This window comes from Zingiber officinale, chromosome 7B, assembly GCF_018446385.1.
Source record: "Zingiber officinale cultivar Zhangliang chromosome 7B, Zo_v1.1, whole genome shotgun sequence".
In the NCBI taxonomy this organism is placed as follows: Eukaryota; Viridiplantae; Streptophyta; class Magnoliopsida; order Zingiberales; family Zingiberaceae; genus Zingiber; species Zingiber officinale.
In genome coordinates this window covers 45,225,630-45,244,695 of record NC_055999.1, presented here as the reverse complement: position 1 = coordinate 45,244,695, position 19,066 = coordinate 45,225,630, and positions in this window count along the sequence as shown.

Sequence of the window (19,066 nt, the reverse complement as noted above, 5' to 3'; positions counted from 1 at the left end):
CTTGCATGTAAGAAAGCCAAGTCTAAGGTGCAACCACATGGACTTTATATGCCTTTGCCTATACCTAGCCACCCTTGGACTGATGTGTCAATGGATTTTGTGTTAGGTTTGCCTAGGACTAGGAATGGCCGAGATAGTATTTTTGTGGTTGTGGACCAATTTTCGAAGATGGCACACTTTATCCCTTGCCATAAAACTGATGATGCTACACATGTGGCAAATTTATCCTTTAGGGAGGTGGTCCGTTTGCATGGGGTCCCTCGAACAATTGTTAGTGATCGAGATGTGAAGTTCCTCAGCCATTTTTGGCGAGTCTTGTGGGGAAAACTTGGGACAAAGTTGTTATTCTCTACCACTTGTCACCCACAGACTGATGGGCAAACCGAGGTCGATAATCGAACCTTGGGAAATTTGTTGCGTTCTGCCATTGCGAAGAATTTAAAAGCATGGGAAGATTGCATACCATTTATTGAATTTGCATACAATAGGATTACGCATTCTTATACTAAGTATTCACCTTTTGAGATTGTTTATGGTTTTAATCCATTAACTCCATTAGATTTAATTCCATTACCTGTGGATGAGATTGCTAGCCTTGAAGGTCAAGCGAAGGCTGATTTGGTGAAAAGGATCCATGACAAGGCAAGGCAACACATGCTGATTGCAACCCGTGCCAACAAGGGACGAAAGCTGATTACTTTTCAACCTGGAGACTAGGTCTGGGTTCATTTTTGAAAGGAGCGATTTCCGAAACGAAGACAATCCAAGCTGAACCCACGTGGTGATGGACCATTTCAAGTACTGGAGAAAATCAACGACAATGCATACAAGTTGGATCTTCCAGGTGAGTACTAAGTGAGTTCAAACCTTTAATGTTTCTAATCTTTCCCCTTTTGTTGTTTTAGATTCGAGGATGAATCCGTTTGAGGAAGGAGGGGATGATACAACTCTGGATCAGCTCTAAGCCAATGAGACAGGACTGCAAGTCGAGATGTACGTCCTGAACCACGAGGAGCATGAAGAGGACTTACACGTGCTAGCTGAGCTGATAATGAAAACAGAGGTCAAGCAAGTTCAACATGTTGTACAAGCATTAACATCTCGTATCTTGGAAGGGCAGGCTATGGAGTTATAGTCGATGTCATGCCGAATGATCAACTTCATACAAGTCGACCCTAAAATGAGCCAATTAGCTGCGGAAGAATGGAATATCATGATGCAACATGTTCCTAGCCAAATACCATACTAGAATGGTGGAAAAACTCACCATTCTGGTTGGAATTGGTGTGCCATTTAATGCCACCTACATTTTGGACGAATTACCAAGTTGGAGGACAGCTAGAGGGAGTGTGCATAAAGACTTGCATTCATCATCTTCTCTTTCCATGCATTGGAAACTACCATTTGTTGGAAAGGGAGTGTGCATGAAGACTTGCATTACTTGCATTCATTATCTTCTCTTTCCATGTCTTGGAAACTGCCATTTTCAGTTCTATATAATGTCTTGAGTAGATATCAAAGAGGGTAGCAAACATTATATTTTGAGAGAGTTTTCCTCCTTGTTGTTCTTCAGCAACTCTGCAGGGATTACGGGTGAGCACATGTAATTCTCAACACTTTTATAATATCAGTTCTTGGTTTTGTTATAATCATTGGGTCGATATTCTCCATTGTCCACATAATATTGGTTCTTGATTCTCTATAATCAACGGGTCAATATTCCATCCCTCCGAAATCTCCTTTGGACGATCCCGGAACTGAGTTCCAATCTTATTGTTGCTGGGTCTCGCGGTATTGTTCGTCGAGGTTTGCATCATTAAGTTAGGTCATGTTGTGTTTAACCTTGTGTCTAAGTGTGCAGGAACTTAGGAGCACAAGAAGTCGAGCAAAAGATGCAGCTAGCGAGAAGGACGACATGGGAGAGAGCCAACGGGCTCGGTGCGTCTGAGGGATGAGGTGGTGTAGAAGAGTACGCGAGCAGATGAGAAGGAGGCGTGCGGCGTTTCCGAGGGACGAGAAACCGGAGCGAAAGTTTGCTCGAGAAGGCCGGAAGTTGGGTTCGGGTGAGCCCTATTCTGGATGGATGAAATCATCCAAGCGAGCGGAGTCGAAGCGGAAGATCCGGACCGAGGCGAGCAGCACCGGAACAGAGGGCCTGAATCGAAAAAAGTCAACCTTGTTGACTTTTAAGGTTCGGGTGCCCGGAACCTCTTTTTATCCACATTTGACGTGGATGTTGACTATTGCATCGGGGATAGAATTCTATCCCACTCCAGTCACCTGGAACCCTTCCAGATGCCCCAACCACAAGGCTATAAATATAACCTTGGTCTAGAAGTTAAAGAACAACAAACATTCTTGCATCAATACTTTTACACATCTTAGTTTTCATTTAGCTTCTCATTTTTTGTGCTTACGCTGCTGTAAAGAGGCTTCTCCACCTGAAGGAGAAATTAGTGGTACTCCATTCCATGAATTAACAACCTCCCCGGTTGTAACCAAGTAAATCCTCTGAGCCTCTGTCCTTTTGTTTATTTAATTGTTTTATGCAAGTGTTCTTTAAAGTCTGAGAAGGGTTCGTTTGTTTTGATTTTGTGCAGGGCTATTCAACCCCCCTTCTAGCCGGCCAACGGTCCCAACAAGTGGTATCAGAGCCAGAACACTTCAGGAGGACTAACCGCCAATCGAAGCACCAAATCAATGGCCGGACAGAGCATATACCCACCGAAGTTCAAGGGGGAGTTCGCTAGATGGAAAAAATGAATGTAGGTATTCTTTAAAATCGATTTTGAATTACTTTCAATAATGAAATTTGATTTTGTAGCACCCGAGGATAAGGAAGAATACCACTGGACGAAGAAGGAGCAGGTAAACTACGTAGCAAACGACAAAACAGAGTTTATCTACTGAGCGTCCTTCTGCCACAAGAAGTCAACTAGATCGGCACCTACGACTCAGCAAAGGAGCTTTAGGAGAAGTTCCTTGAGCTACACAAAGAGACGTCTGAAGCCAAGCTCACGAGACGAGACTTACTTCACAACCAACTCCCCAACCTACGATTTGAAGAAGATGAAACGATTGCACAACTTCACTCGAGAATTAAGGAGCTCATCACCGAACTTTCGAATCTCGGAGAAAAGGTAAGCAACCGAGATTCTCTAAGGTACGCTCTTAATACATTCCCTAGAAATACAAAATGGGCATCACTAGTAGATGCCTTCCATATCTTTAAGGACATAGAATCTATTACTGTAGAAGAATTTTTTTCAACTTTTGAAGTGCATGAATCGAGATGTGCAGGTATGAAGGAGCCGAAGCACAACATCGCCTTCAAGGCAACGAGAGACAAGCATGAGCCAGAATCCTCTCTGGATGACGAAGAAATGGTAATGATGGTAAAGCTTTTTAAAAAATTATTTAAATCAAGAAAAACTAACCATCCGTATAGTAGAAAGAAAAGGACAATCAGATGCTACCACTGCAATGAAGAAGGGCACATTAAGGGAAACTGCCTAAGTTGAGAAACAAGGATAAGGACAAAGGAAAGAAGCCTGTCCAAACGAACAAGTACAAGACTTTAAAGGTGACGTGGGATGAAACATCGTCCGAATCAGAAGTTGAGGCTTTCTCAGGCCCTGCGTTGATGGAAAGTCATCAAGATGAACACGAAGATGTTGGGACCGAAAAGTAGCTAGAGGGGGGGGGGGGGGGGGGAATAGCTCGTCGCGTGCTAGGTGCTCGTCGTTGCTTGTTTCTTCAGAGATATGCAGCGGAAATACAAGAAACAAAAACACGCAACGCTAACAAGGATGGTTTACTTGGTATCCACCTCACAAGAGGTGACTAGTCCAAGGATCCACACCTACTCACGCACCCTCCACTATGAAACACTCCTTTATGGTAACTACCAAAGGCGGAGAAGCCCTACAAGACTCTCAATACAAGAAGAAAGGGAAAGGTAATGGAATACAAGCACAAGCTTACAATGAGTACAAAAGCCCTAACCCTAGCTTCTTCTTCTTGCTTTTGTTCCACCTCTTGACTTGGAAGAACCTCTAAGAACCTTCAAGAACTGGCGATCTGGAGCTTAGTGAGAGCTGTGGAGTTGCTGGTGAATATCGTGATTGAACAGTAGAAGTTGTGCTGAAGAAGACGCACGCCAACGGCCTTTATCTGCGCTAACGGTCGGATCCCGATCGATTGGATTTCTCCCAATCGATTGGGGAGGCTTTGGATCGATCCACGGATCGATCCAGAGTGCCTCTGTGCTCTGGAAATTCACCTGGATCGATCGGCTGATCGATCCAGGGCTTATCGCGACATACAACACCTTCTCAATCGATCCACTGATCGATTGGGACCTCTGGATCGATCGGATGATCGATCCAGAGGTATTCTGTGCGCTCGCGACTTCCTCCCAATTGATCCACTGATCGATTGGGACGAAGGCTTCTCGCAGGGACACCCCAATCGATCCACTGATCGATTTGGCTCCAGCCAATCGATCAGCTGATCGATTCGGCTTCTAGTTTTTGCCTAAAACCAAGTCCTAAGCCTCCCAAACAAATATCCGGTCAACCTTGACATGTTGGTCCATCATGCCTAGCATCCGGTCACCCTTGACCTGCTAGGACTCCCTCACCAAGTGTCCGGTCACTCCCTTTGACCCACTTGGACTTTTCTTCATCTTGCCAAGTATCCGGTCACTCCCTTGACCTACTTGGACTTTCACCAGATGTCTGGTCAACCTTGACCCATCTGGATCTCTCCGTGCCTGGCTTCACTCACCAGGACTTCCAATCTGCCTAGCTTTACTCACTAGGACTTCTCTTCTGCCTGGCTTCACTCACCAGGTCTTTCATCTAACTTCACTCACTAGGATTTTCACCTGGCTTCACTCACCAGGACTTTCACCTAGCTTCACTCACTAGGATTTTCACCTGGCTTCACTCACCAGGATTTTCTTCTGCCTGGCTTCACTCACTATGTCTTTCCTTCTGCCTAACATCCGAGTTAGGACTTCCCAGTCAAGTATTCAGTCATCCTTGACCTACTTGACTCTTCTTCAATCAACCTTGTATTATCAAACATCGAAACCCAAACCAAGACTCAAGCTTGGTCAACCAGGTCAACCTTGACCTGAGGGATGTTGCACCAACAATCTCCCCCTTTTTGATGTTTGACAATACCAACACTATCACTTACAATACTACATGTAAGTTAGGCTAATCCCATAGCCTAAACCTTCTTCATGCTACTAGGTAATGAATACATAAGTTAAGCCCTTCATTCTCCCCCTAAGAGGGCAAACTCCCTCTAGGTAATGAAAGCCTAACTTACTCCCTTTCATTCTCCCCCTATTGGCACACATCAAACCATGCTCCATTTTTGGGCACACATCAACAAATTTACTTGTTGAAAACTCTCCCCCTGAAGAGTTGCTCATCGTTGTTCACAACTTCACTCGTTGTGATCAATACGATAATGAAGGTCCCATACCCTTCATTATCCTTAACCCTACATTCTCCCCCAATGTAGGCAAATGCCCATCCTTGAGCATTATCCACTTGTAACCACTTGAACAATGAGGATATTCACTCCCCATTAAAGTTCAAACGCTCAACCTTGAGCATGTTCTTAACGGAAGGTTAACCACCTTCCAAGGTTCATGAAAAATAATTTTCATGTCTTTAAAGAGTCCCTCCCCCTAAAGACATGGTGGTAACTTCTGTCATTGCACCAACAATGACTTGGAATCCCTAAAACTTTAGGAAACCCAATTTTAGAAGTTTTGAGGTTCAAATATTCAAAATTTGAAACAAACCTCAACCTAAACTTCAACTTAGCCTTCCTTAACCAATCCATCCTTGTTTTCCACATGAAAATACCCTTTTTATGTATACAAATGTATTTTCAGGGGTTTGGAATGGTTACCTTGACTAAAATAGGTTCAAAGATGCTGAAATCAGGCCTTCCCAGCCAAACTCAGCAACTTGGATCGATTGGAGTTGGGTTCCAATCGATTGAACCTTTCTGAATCGATCCACTGATCGATTCAGGAGGGCTGGATCGATCGGTGGATCGATCCAAGAAGTTTCTGTTCGTGAGAAGCTTGCTCTCAATCGATCGCCCGATCGATTGAGACCCTTCAATCGATCGGGTGATCGATTGAGGTCTGATAGTTACTGAAATTCACTTTCTGTGAATTTCAGAAGCCCCTAGAAAAATCTACAAAATTCCAAAAATCGTAAAAATTTGTGTAGACATTATTTAGGGTATATACTATCAAGGGAAGAATAGTTTTCTAAGGAAATACTTCATATTTTCAAAGATTGACACAAACTTGAAACCTTGTAAAAACTTTAGTGTTTTCTTCAAGTTTGTGTCTAACTATTCAATGGTGATTATTCTCAAAAGATAGCCTTCACCAAGGTTTTCCAAAATTATTTTAAAAACATTTTCAAAACCAATATCCCACCATATTCCTTGGGCTTAATGCACATGACTTGTACATTAGCTTTCCCAATGATGGGAAAACACATAACTATGTGTTTTGATGAACTTAAAACACAAAAGAATGCACTAAATCAACATCTTGAGTTTTTTTCATCATCCTAACATCTCACTTGTATCTAATGTGCACTAAAATACATACAAGTCATCTTATTGGTCTTTGTGAGATGTAAAGTTTTGTTTTTCCCTAATTTAGGGATCATGCATATCTATCTAGGCATTTTGTGGATATTGAACATCCACTTAGGATGTTACTTGTTAATACCACTTATTGACAACACTTGTTGAAAACACTTGTTGAAACACTTGTTGATAAATGCCATTTGTCCTTACTTTTAAGGAATTAAACATAATGCATGATAATGTTATGGCATACATCAAAATGAAATAGCTTTCAAAAGAAGGATTCCTATAATTACATGATGTATGTATGACATAACATGGTATTTTTGTATTTTTCATAATAAGTCATGAATAAAAAAATACAAAACTAAATATGGTGTCATGGCATGTGATGGGCAAACATAACATGGCAAGGTTTAGCATAAATAAAATTACCTAGATTACCTATCTAAGTATCCTTAATCTTAGCTAACTTAAAAATTAAACCTAGATTGCCCAAAAGTGCTTCAAGAAAATGCCAAAACCTATATTGGCATTTCTAATTCTCTTGATTAATTTTTGCCAATTGAAATTAAGCGTATTCCTCAAATATTGACAAATTTCACTTTTCCACAAGAGTAGCACTTTAAATTAAGGCTTAGCTTGCCTTTAATTTCCTAAGAACATACTAAAATCTCAACTTGGTAGTTCTTATGTTTTTTCAAATTTTGCCAATTTAAAATAAAATCAATACTTCTCCAATTTGGCACATTTTACTCTTTCAAAGAGTAAATCATAAATCCATTTCATTTTCAAAGGTTAATAATAACCTTGAAAATTCTCCTTGAGTGTCAATTTCTTCAAAGTTGGGTTAACTACCCTTCTTCTTAGAGTTGACACTCTCTACCCATCTATGGGGTAGAGAAGATGCTCCTAGGAACCCAAAACCTATTGGTGCTCCTTGGATGCTCTAGGTATTCATTAGGGATAACTTCCCTAGATAACTTCCTAGTGACCTTGTTTGGCTTCTTAGAAGCCTTGGTCACTTTTTCTAGGTCAACTCTAGGGATTGCTTCCCTTGTGACCTTGTTTGTGACTTTCTTAGACTTCTTAGAAGCCTTAGTCACATTTATTGCAAAAATACTCTTAGGGATGACCTCCCTAGTATTTTTGACTTGACCACTAGACCTAGGGTTGGTTCCATAGCTATATGGAACCCTATGGTATGAAATTTCATCCTTCTTAGCATTTGGTTTGTATCCCAACCCTCTATGGCCATTGGATGACTTTGATACTCCTAGACCTAGATTTTTGCTCTTGGACCCTTGTGTCATATTTGTGATTTTTCTAAGGGTCTTCTCTAAATTATCAAGTCTTGACCTCAAGACTTGATTTTCCTTCCATAATTTTTCAACCTTAGGTTTTTCACTAAAACCTTGATTTTTCTTCTTCTTAGGCAAATACCTAGAATCCCTAGGGTTCTTGCCTAAATTTCTATCTACCTTTCTAAACCTAGGTTGAGAGGTTTTAGCATGATAAGCTATATGTTTTTCCTTAATCCTATCATGCTTCCTATTTTCATGGTAAACAACATTAAAATGATATAAGTTAGACCTATCATGTTTTTTACCATGATTTAAAGGCGAAGGCTCAATAAAAGTTACCTTTCTTTTTACCTTGGAGGCTCCCCCTTGACTTGAGCTTCCTCCTTAAGCCTTGATCACCTTCTTCCCCTTAGGGCATTGACTTCGGTAATGCCCCTTTTTATTGCACGAGAAGCACACAATGTGCTCCTTGCTCTTCTTTGTTCCGGGGATAGTCTCATTGGGCTTCTCCTTGCCCTTTTGTGCCACTTGGCTCTTCTTCTTGGCCAATTTAGGACATTTACTTTTGTAATGCTCATGTTCCCTACATTCAAAACATATGATATAATTTTTATTATTTATTGAAATATTTATACCTTTGCTTGTAGGGGTGGCATCTTCTCCATATGATGTGGATGTGGAGGCTTCCTCTTGATCCGAAGATGATACTCCTCCATTTGATTTTGCTTTACTTGTGGAGGTGGAAGCTACATCATCCTCTTCTTCTCTTGACCCAGATGTGGAGGATTCTTCTTGCTCTTGTTCCGGTATCAATGAAGATTGCTCCCCCTCAATCCTAGAGGTGGAGGCTTCACCTTCTTCTTCATCTTCATCCTCTTGGTCTTGATCCAATGAGTCACCCTCTTTGGATTTTTCTTGAGTTGGTACAGTGGAGGGGATCTCATTAATTGATGCCAATTTGCACCAAAGCTCCTTGGCATCCTTGAACTCTCCAATTTGCTCCAAAATGTGACTAGGCAATAGATTGACCAAGAGCTTGGTCACCTTGTCATTGACCTTGCTCCTTTGAATTTGCTCCGAGCTACATTTGCTTTTCTTGAGGACTTTTCCCTTGGAGTTCTTTGGAGCTTCGAAACCTTCCATAAGAGCAAACCATTGCTCTATCTCCACCATCAAGAAATTCTCGATCCTTGATCTCCAAAGATCGAAGCTTGTAGATGTGTATGGTGGAGCCACCCTCGTGTCAAATCCAAGTCCATCTTGGAATTGCATCTTGAAGTTGGGCTTCTTGAATTCTTTGACTTTTGATGAGTTTGCTCCAACTTCTTCACCCTCTAGCTTTGCTTGTTTTGTTTACCCCTTCCGGCGATGATTCCGGTGAAGAGCGACCTCGCTCTGATACCACTTGTTGGGACCGAAAAGTAGCTAGAGGGGGGGTGAATAGCTCGTCGCATGCTAGGTGCTCGTCGTTGCTTGTTTCTTCAGAGATATGCAGTGGAAATACAAGAAAAAAAACACGCAACGCTAACAAGGATGGTTTACTTGGTATCCACCTCACAAGAGGTGACTAGTCCAAGGATCCACACCTACTCACGCACCCTCCACTATGAAACACTCCTTTATGGTAACTACCAATGGCGGAGAAGCCCTACAAGACTCTCAATACAAGAAGAAAGGGAAAGGTAATGGAATACAAGCACAAGCTTACAATGAGTACAAAAGCCCTAACCCTAGCTTCTTCTTCTTGCTTTTGTTCCGCCTCTTGACTTGGAAGAACCTCCAAGAACCTTCAAGAACTGGCGATCTGGAGCTTAGTGAGAGCTGTGGAGTTGCTGGTGAAGATCGTGATTGAACAGTAGAAGTTGTGCCGAAGAAGACGCACGCCAACGACCTTTATCTACGCCAACGGTCGGATCCCGATCGATTGGATTGCTCCCAATCAATCGGGGAGGCTTTGGATCGATCCACGGATCGATCCAGAGCACCTCTGTGCTCTGGAAATTCACCTGGATCGATCGGCTGATCGATCTAGGGATTATCGCGACATACAGCACCTTCCCAATCAATCCACTGATCGATTGGGACCTCTGGATCGATCGGATGATCGATCCAAAGGCATTCTGTGCGCTCGCGACTTCCTCCCAATCGATCCACTGATCGATTGGGACTAAGGCTTCTCGCAGGGACACCCCAATCGATCCACTGATCGATTTGGCTCCAGCCAATCGATCAGCTGATCGATTCGGCTTCTAGTTTTTGCCCAAAACGAAGTCCCAAGCCTCCCAAACAAATATCCGGTCAACCTTGATATGTTGGTCCATCATGCCTAGCATTCGGTCACCCTTGACCTACTAGGACTCCCTCACCAAGTGTCCGGTCACTCCCTTTGACCCACTTGGACTTTTCTTCATCTTGCCAAGTATCCGGTCACTCCCTTGACCTACTTGGACTTTCACTAGATGTCTGGTCAACCTTGACCCATCTGGATCTCTCCGTGCCTGGCTTCACTCACCAGGACTTCCAATCTGCCTAGCTTTACTCACTAGGACTTCTCTTCTGTCTGGCTTCACTCACCAGGTCTTTCACCTAACTTCACTCACTAGGATTTTCACCTGGCTTCACTCACCAGGACTTTCACTTACCTTCACTCACTAGGATTTTCACCTGGCTTCACTCACCAGGATTTTCTTCTGTCTGGCTTCACTCACTAGGTCTTTCCTTCTGCCTAATATCCGAGTTAGGACTTCCCAGTCAAGTATCCGGTCATCCTTGACCTACTTGACTCTTCTTCAATCAACCTTGTATTGTTAAACATCGAAACCCAAACCAAGACTCAAGCTTGGTCAACCAGGTCAACCTTGACCTGAGGGATGTTGCACCAACAGAAGAAAGCTCTTTCGAAATGAGCATTCAGAGAGTCGATGAAGGGGGAGCGATATCGGAAGAAAGCAGCAGTTCAAGGGGAGCCACGGACAATGAGATCAACAAGGTATGTTAGGTACGATCTCTTCCTCCTGATAAAATGTTTAAATTTGTTAAATTGTTATCCAAATGTTGTTGCAAATTATAAAAAAAAATTAAAGAATTAAAAGTTATTCTAGCAAAATCTTGTCCATTAGAAGATTTTGATAAATTAAAGCTAGAAAATGATAATTTACAAAAAGAAATAAAAAACTTGAAAAAACATAGATGCACATATAGTATAAGTATTAGAAAATATAAATTGAACTGGTATTTTAGATATCATAAAGGATAAATTAGAAACATTTCAAAGAAATATGTCCCTAAGAAATTCCTAATTAACCCAGTTGGAAGGAACCTTTATTGAGTTCCAAAGTCTTATCTTAATTAAAGTATAATTGGACTTAGGGCTTTCAGAGAGTACATTAAACATTTAATTTCCTTATGAGGCTTTGTCTAGAAAGTGGTTGTTGCTCCAATAATCAAGAAGGTCTAGTGTCTCGCCATATCCTGGAAGCCAAATATTGAAATAAAATATTTAATTAACTAACTGATAAAGTATTAAAATTGAAATTAGATAATGCTTTGAATAGTTACTCAATTTGTTTTGGAAAATTCTTAAATTTTTCTATGTAAATCTGTTTAAACTTAGAAAAAAAATTCTCATTTTTTTAACTTAAAGTTTTTTAAGTTATTTTATAAACTTGTGCTTTACCAAAATGTATTTTATATGTTGCACAATTTTTTTTAAAAAAAAACTTAGAAAATTTTTTTCTCACTTAGAATTTTTTTTTTTACTTAAAGTTTTTTTAAGTATCAGATTTACTTTACCAAAATTTCTACAAAAAATATTTTTTAAAAATTTATTTAACTAAGGAAATTATTGATTGTTTCACAAAAATTTTTACTTAGATTTTTTTTAAAATTATTACATTTTTAGAGATATCAAAATTATTTTCAATATTTTTAAAATCTTGATAAATTTTTCAAAATTTGCAAATCAGAGTTTTATAAAAGTTACCCTTAGATTTTTTTTGGTATCCTATTTTTTATGTGATCAAAGGGGGGAGAGGGGAAGATTAAGTCTAGCGGGAAGTAGATTTTTAGATTTTTTTTTAAATTTTTGCACTTGAATTACAAATTTATTGTTTTTATTTTATATTTATTTACCCTAACTTAATCTGGGTTGCTCATATCAAAAAGGGAAAGATTGTTGGTACCCCAAGGTTGTTTTGATGTGTTCAAACAAGTTAAGTTAGGTCCTGTTGTGTTTAACCTTGTGTCTAAGTATGCAGGAGCTTAGGAGCACAAGAGGTCGAGCAAAAGACACAGCTCATGAGAAGAACGTCACGGGAGAGAGCCGACAGGCTCGGTGCATCTAAGGGACGAGGTGCTGCGGAAGAGTACGCGAGCAGACGAGAAGAAGGCGTGCGACATTTCCAAGGGACGAGAAGCCGAAGCGGAAGGTTACTCGAGAAGGCTGGAAGTTAAGTTCAGGTGAGCCCTATTCTGGATGGCTGAAATCACCCAAGCGAGCGGAGCCGGAGTGAAAGACCCAGACCAAAGCGAGCAGCACCGGAGCAGAGGGTCCGAATAGAAAAAAGTCAACCTTGTTGACTTTTAGGGTCTGGGTGCTCGGAACCTCTTTTTATCCAGATTTGATGTGGATGTTGACCATTGCATCAGGGATAGAATTCTATCCCACTCCATGCGCCTGGAACCCTTCCAAGCACCCCGACCAAGGCTATAAATGCAGCCTTGGTCCAGAAGCTAAAGAACAACAAGCATTCTTGCATCAACACTTGTACACATCTTTGTTTTCATTTAGCTTCTCATTTTCTGTGCTTACACTACTGTAAAGAGGCTTCTCCACCTGAAGGAGAAATTAGTGCTACTCCATTCCTTGGATTAACAACCTCTCCGATTGTAACTAAGTAAATCCTCTGAGCCTCTGCCCTTTTGTTTATTTAATTGTTTTATGCAAATGTTCTTTAAAGTTCAAGTAGGGTTCATTTGTTTTGATTTTATGCAGGTTATTCAACCCCCCTTCTAGCAGGCCAACAGTCCCAACACTTAGATCTAGTGGTAAAAGTTTCTAACCGTCCTTTGAGTTTGTTAATTTCATTCTTTAATATTGTGTTTTCCTCCTAAAGTTTTACATCTTGATTTGGATTTGTGCATTCAATCTGTTCCTTGAGGTGTTGATTTTTCTTAAGGAGCATTTCATTTTGTTTTTCATATTTAATTAATTTTGTATTTAAACATGCAATAATTTTAAAGAATCTTTTGTTTAAAGTAAAGTATACCTCATCGGAACCTTTGGAAACGAGTGCAGACTCGTGGCTTGATTCGGATTCTGACCCGTCTTCCGATTCGCTCTCCGATTCTGATTCGTAAGCCATCAGTGCGAGGTAGTTGCTATGCTTCGGTTCTCCATCGTCTGATTCATCTCTGGATGGCTCATCCCACGTCTCTTCTAGGGCCTTCTTTTTCTTCAGATTTGGGCAGTCAGTCTTATAGTGCCCCTTCTTGTTGTATCTGAAACAGGCCACATTCTTGTTGTTAGAGTTGGAGGTGGAGTTGGTCTTCTGCAGGTACTTTTTGCTAAAATCTTCTTTCTCCTGGTGAACATCTTTCTTACCAAGTTTTCCAGGTATTCTTCATCCTCTAAGTCTTAGTCAGACTCAACTTCAGGTTCAAGTTTGGTTCTAGACTTTTCTTTTGAGGAACCTGCAAAAAGAGCAACACCTTTCTTGACCTACTTTGAGATGGTCTATTCATGGAGTTCAAGTTCACAAAGAAATTTATCCAATTTCAATTTAGATAGGTTCTTCAAAATTGTGTAGGAATCCATGATGGATGTCCATACTGCATTTCAGGGAAACATATTTAGGGCATACCTTATCAGGTCACGGTTCTCCATCTGGTAGCCGATGGTGTGAAGTTCGTTGATAATGCCCTTTATTCTTGCATGAAGTTGACTTGTAGATTCTCCTTTCTGCATTTTTATGTTAAATATTTTGTTTAAATAAAGATCCCTTTTTGTTACATTAACATCGTTGGTTCCCTCGTGCAATTCGATGAGTTTATCCCACATCTCCTTCGCATTTTTGTGTGGACCAACGCGGTTCAGTTCTTCCTTTGTTAGCCCGCACTGGAGTGTGTTGAGAGCCTTGAAGTCGATCTGAGACTTCTTCTTCATTTCAGGATTCCAATGTTTCGGGTCCATTGGGATTCCAGCGTTATCGACGGGAGTCTTGTAATCTTTGGTGATGCTGAACCACTAGTCGAAGTCGGTCTTCAGATATACCTCCATCTGCTTCTTTTAGTACGGGAAGTAGTCATCATTGAATAGGGGAAGACGAATGGTGTTGTATCCTTCAAGTTGTGCCATTTGAGTGATGAAAAGATAAACTCAAGAAGGTACCGAGACTTGGTCTTAGATTAGTAGAGTTTAAGATATAAATATAGAAAAATTTGAGAGGTGTTGCACCAATGTCAAATTAAAACCGAATGAAAAAAATTATCTAAATAGGTAAAGTTTTACCAATTCAAAATAGAATACGAAAAAAATGATTCCCCCGGCTTGATTGGTGTTGCACCAATTCAGAGCAAAACCTGCTCTGATACCACTTGTTAGATCGATAGCACGTGAGAGGGGGGGGGGGGGGGGAATCACGTGGTTTCCACCACTTTTCTTTTTATTTCAAAAACAGAGTAGAGTATACAATGAAAAATTAAAATGAAAAGTTAACACCAGAAAACGCAAGTGGTTTACTTGGTTTGGAGCCTTCAGCGACTCCTACTCCAAGACTCAGGTCCCACAGACCTATCGATGGGTAATCTACTAAAGACCTCTCTCGGTACCCTCGGAAGAGGGAATCAAATATAGAGAGTAATTCGGATAAGTGTAACAGACTACACTTTCCTTTTGTAGAATGTAAGTACAACAGTAAAATTTGTTATCGACACTTAGAGTTTAAATGTGGAAGTGTTTGTGTGTTAATGTTGGTCTATCAGCCATGATCAGAAGTCCTTGGAATAGTCATCAGGCACAGTATCTTTGCAGCAGAGTCGTAGAAGAAGCCTGGAGCAATTGGAAGCTTAAATGAATGCGCATTAGCTCGTATATCCGTGTTGTTGTGAAGGCTTCTTGAGACTGCCTTATATAAGGCATGGAAGGCGCCTTCCATCACCATGGAAGGTGCCTCCAATCATCATGGAAGGTGCCTCCAATGAGGCAAACTTGATCCTGAATTGTTTGACATTTATCCGCTACGAAGTCAAAAATTCATCTTGCATAAGGTGCCTTTCATAGCCACGGAAAGCGCCTTCTATAAACAGTATGAAGGTGTCTTTCATTTTCGTTGAAGGCGCCTTCGGACATTGCTCATCCGAAGGTAATTTTCTCCTTTTTGCCTTACAAAACAATGTTAGTCCAAAATAACCTGCAAAACAAGTATTATGACAATAATAATGAATAAAAAGTGTAGTAATTAGTTCTTGTCCTCCCAAGACCAGGAACTAGTCAATGTCTCAGTTTAGGGATCCCAAATGAACCTAAATTGGACCAACGCCTACTATTCCTTCAATCGGGATACGTCCTCACTTGGTCACTCTCCTCCATTGACTTTCCTTAATTTACCATCTTGCCAGACATCCAGTCAGCCAGTCGATCTGTCTGTACTTCATGCTAGTTATCCGGTCGACGCATTGACCTAGCTAGACTTCTCGCCAGATATCCGGTCAGCCCGTTAACCTATCTAGACTTTGTACCAGCTATCCGGTCGGCCCGTTGACCTAGCTGGATTTATCACCCGATATTTGGTCAACCCGTCGACCTATCTAGACTTCGTACCAGCTATCAGGTCGACCCATTGACCTAACTAGATTTCCTGCACACTTAATCAAGTGGTTAGATCACAACAAAACCTAACTTAACTTACTTGTCATTCATCAAAACCTAAGTTAGACCGTTAGTACAAAACTGCACTAACAAATTGTCCGGTCTAGATTTTGAGTTTCATTGAAACTCTAGGTTAGACCTACACCTATTGTTCCCTCTTCAAGGAATGTATCCTCACCTACTCCTCTCAGGAGAGATTACCTTTTCCCAAAATGATCATCTAGACCGTTTGGACTTTTACTCAATGTCTTAGGCATCAAGACTTCATGCTAGACGTTCGATCCCCAACCCATCCAGTCTTAACCCTGGTCTCCACGACCCCTTGGATTTTCACCTAACGTCCTCAACTCTAGGATTTCGCCGAACATCCTCAACCCACCAAGACTTTGCCAATCCCCCGGACTAGGAATTCCTTATCTAATCATAGCTAGGACTTTTCACCTGCCTAACCGCAGCTAGAACTTTCCATCTATCTAGCCTCAACTAGGACTTTCCTTTACCTAAGATAACTTAGAGTTTTCCAGCACACTCAATTTAACTTGTTAGACAACAAGAAACCTTAACTTTGAACCCTTTTCCATAATTAAAACATAGGTTCGATCAGTGGTGCTTCCTGCACCAGCAACCTCCCTCTTTTTTATTATGACAACATAATTCAAAATTAAGTTAAGCATAACAAGAAATAATGTAACATAAGTAAAGAATTTGATCATAAATAAAAATATTTGATAATTTTAATAAAGTAAAGATGCTCTCCCTTAATTTAATCCTCAATCTTTTGAAAAAAAAAACATATGTTTAACTTAACTTTTAACCTTTCTCTCCCCCTTTGACATAAATAAAAAAGAATACTAAGTAGAGAGAAAATTGTTTAACTTGTAAAGATAATACTTAATTTTAAAAAAACTATCTTTTAATCTTTTTAAGCTCCCCCTAAAATCTTCACTTTAACTTTCTTTTCAAAAAACTTAGTTTTAAAAAAAAAATCTTTGCTAAAAATTTAGCCAATTACTTAAAAAGAATTTCATTTAAAAAAACTTTAGCTAAATACTTAGCTTTCAAAAAAGAATTTTCTTTGGAAAAAATACTTAGCTTAAACTTACTTAACTCTTCTTTACATCAAACTGATCAAATCTTGACCAAAGAGGAACTACACCACAATCTCCCTAAACAGACAATTGCAACTACGTTCTCCATACATTGTCAAACACTAAAACTCAAACATAAAGACTCAATCTTAAGCCAATTCAAGCTTGGTCAACCTGGTCAACCTTGACATAGGGAAATTGCATCAACAATCTCCCTCTTTTTGATGTTTGACAATACATTTAAGTTAAACTAATCTCATAGCCTCAACTTCTTCTTCATGCCAAAGCATAAGAGTTTCCTTCATCCTCCCCCTTAACATGAGGGTTTCATAATCTCCCCTTGTGAACATGGAGAATTTCCTAACTTAAATCATACATTCTCCCCCTTTGGCATACATTAAAAATTCTCCCCCTGAAGAGTTATCCACACATTGTTCAACAACCTCATTTGTTGTTCACAACACCACAATGAAGATCTCATACCCTTCATTGTGTCCAATGCTCACCCTTGAGCATTAATCCATCATTCAATGCTCATTCCAAAGCATTTATACTCAAATAATGAAGATATCCAATCTTCCATTATTTTCTAATGTTTAAACTTAAGCATTCATAATAATGAAGGTTTCCAACATCCCATGGTTTTATTAAAGATAATTACATGTCTTTAAAGAGTAGCTCCCCCTCAAAACATGCTCTAAGTTTCTATCATTGCACCAACAATAACTTGAAAATCCTAAAACTTTAGGAAACCCACAATTTGAAATTTTGAGGTCTAAAATTCAATACTGAGACTAAACCTCATCCTAAACTTTAACTTAGTCTCCTTTAACCAATCCAATCTTATTTTCATCAAGAAAACTACCGTAAATGATTATAAATAAATTTCTTAGGGTTACAAATTGTTAACATGACTAAACATAGCTTATTCAACTTAAATAAACTTATTTAAGCTAAAAACTAAATCTTAAGCGCTTAAACCAAGCCCTTAGTCACTTAAGACTAGCCGTAATTGATTAAAGTTGGGATTTAATCTATTCCCGAGTGTTAATCGATTGCTGTAATTGATTAAGACCTTTAATCGATTATTGTAATTGATTCGGTGAGCTACTATCCTCATGGGAATTCGCTTAATCGATTGACCCGATTGATTAGGTTGTGGTAATCGACTAGCCTAGTCAATTACCATTTTTGATTTCTGAAATTGATTTCAGTCAAATTTCATAAATGCCCCAAAAATTCTACCAAATTCTAAAATTCATGAAAATTTATGTATACATTATTTAAGGTATATACTATCATAGAAAAATAGTTTTCTAAGAAAATACACCCCTTTTTCAAAAGATTGACACAAAATTGGAAATCCTTGAAAACTTCAATGTTTCTTCCAAGTTTGTGTCCAACTCTTCAATGGTGATTGCTATTAAAAGATAGACTTCACCAAGGTTTTCCAAAATCATTTTGAAACGATTTTCAAAATTAATTTCCAACCATGTTCTTTGGGCTAAATACATATGACTTGTACATTAGCTTTCCCAATGATTGGATAACACAAAACTATGTGTTTTAATGAAATTAAAACTCAAAAAGATGTACTAAATCAACATCCTGAGTTTTTTTCATCCTATTAACATCTCACTTGTTTCTAATGTGCACTAAAACACATAGAATTCACCTTATGATCTTTGTGAGATGTGGATATTGATTTTGCCATAATCTAAGGCATCATGCATATCTATCTAGGCATTGTAGAATTTGATCATCCACCTAGGACATCACTTGTTGATAAATGTATTGTCCTTAATTGCAAGAAACTTAAATAATGCATGAAAATGATTATGACATACATCAAAATGAATAAGTTTCAAAAGAAAACTTACTATAACAATATGATGTATGTATGACATGACATAGTATTTTTGTGTTTTTATTTTTTATAATAAATATGAATGTAAAATATGATATCATGGCATATGATAGGCAAACAATCCTAGTAATTTAGCATATATATATATAAATTAATCCTAAGTTTCCCTTTCTTCCCAAGAGAATGCCAAAATCCCAACTTGACATTTCTTTGACTCTATCTATTTGTGCCAATTTTAATTAAGTCTAATTCCCCATGTTTTGGCACATTTTACTATTCAAAAGAGTAAACACTTAGACCTTTT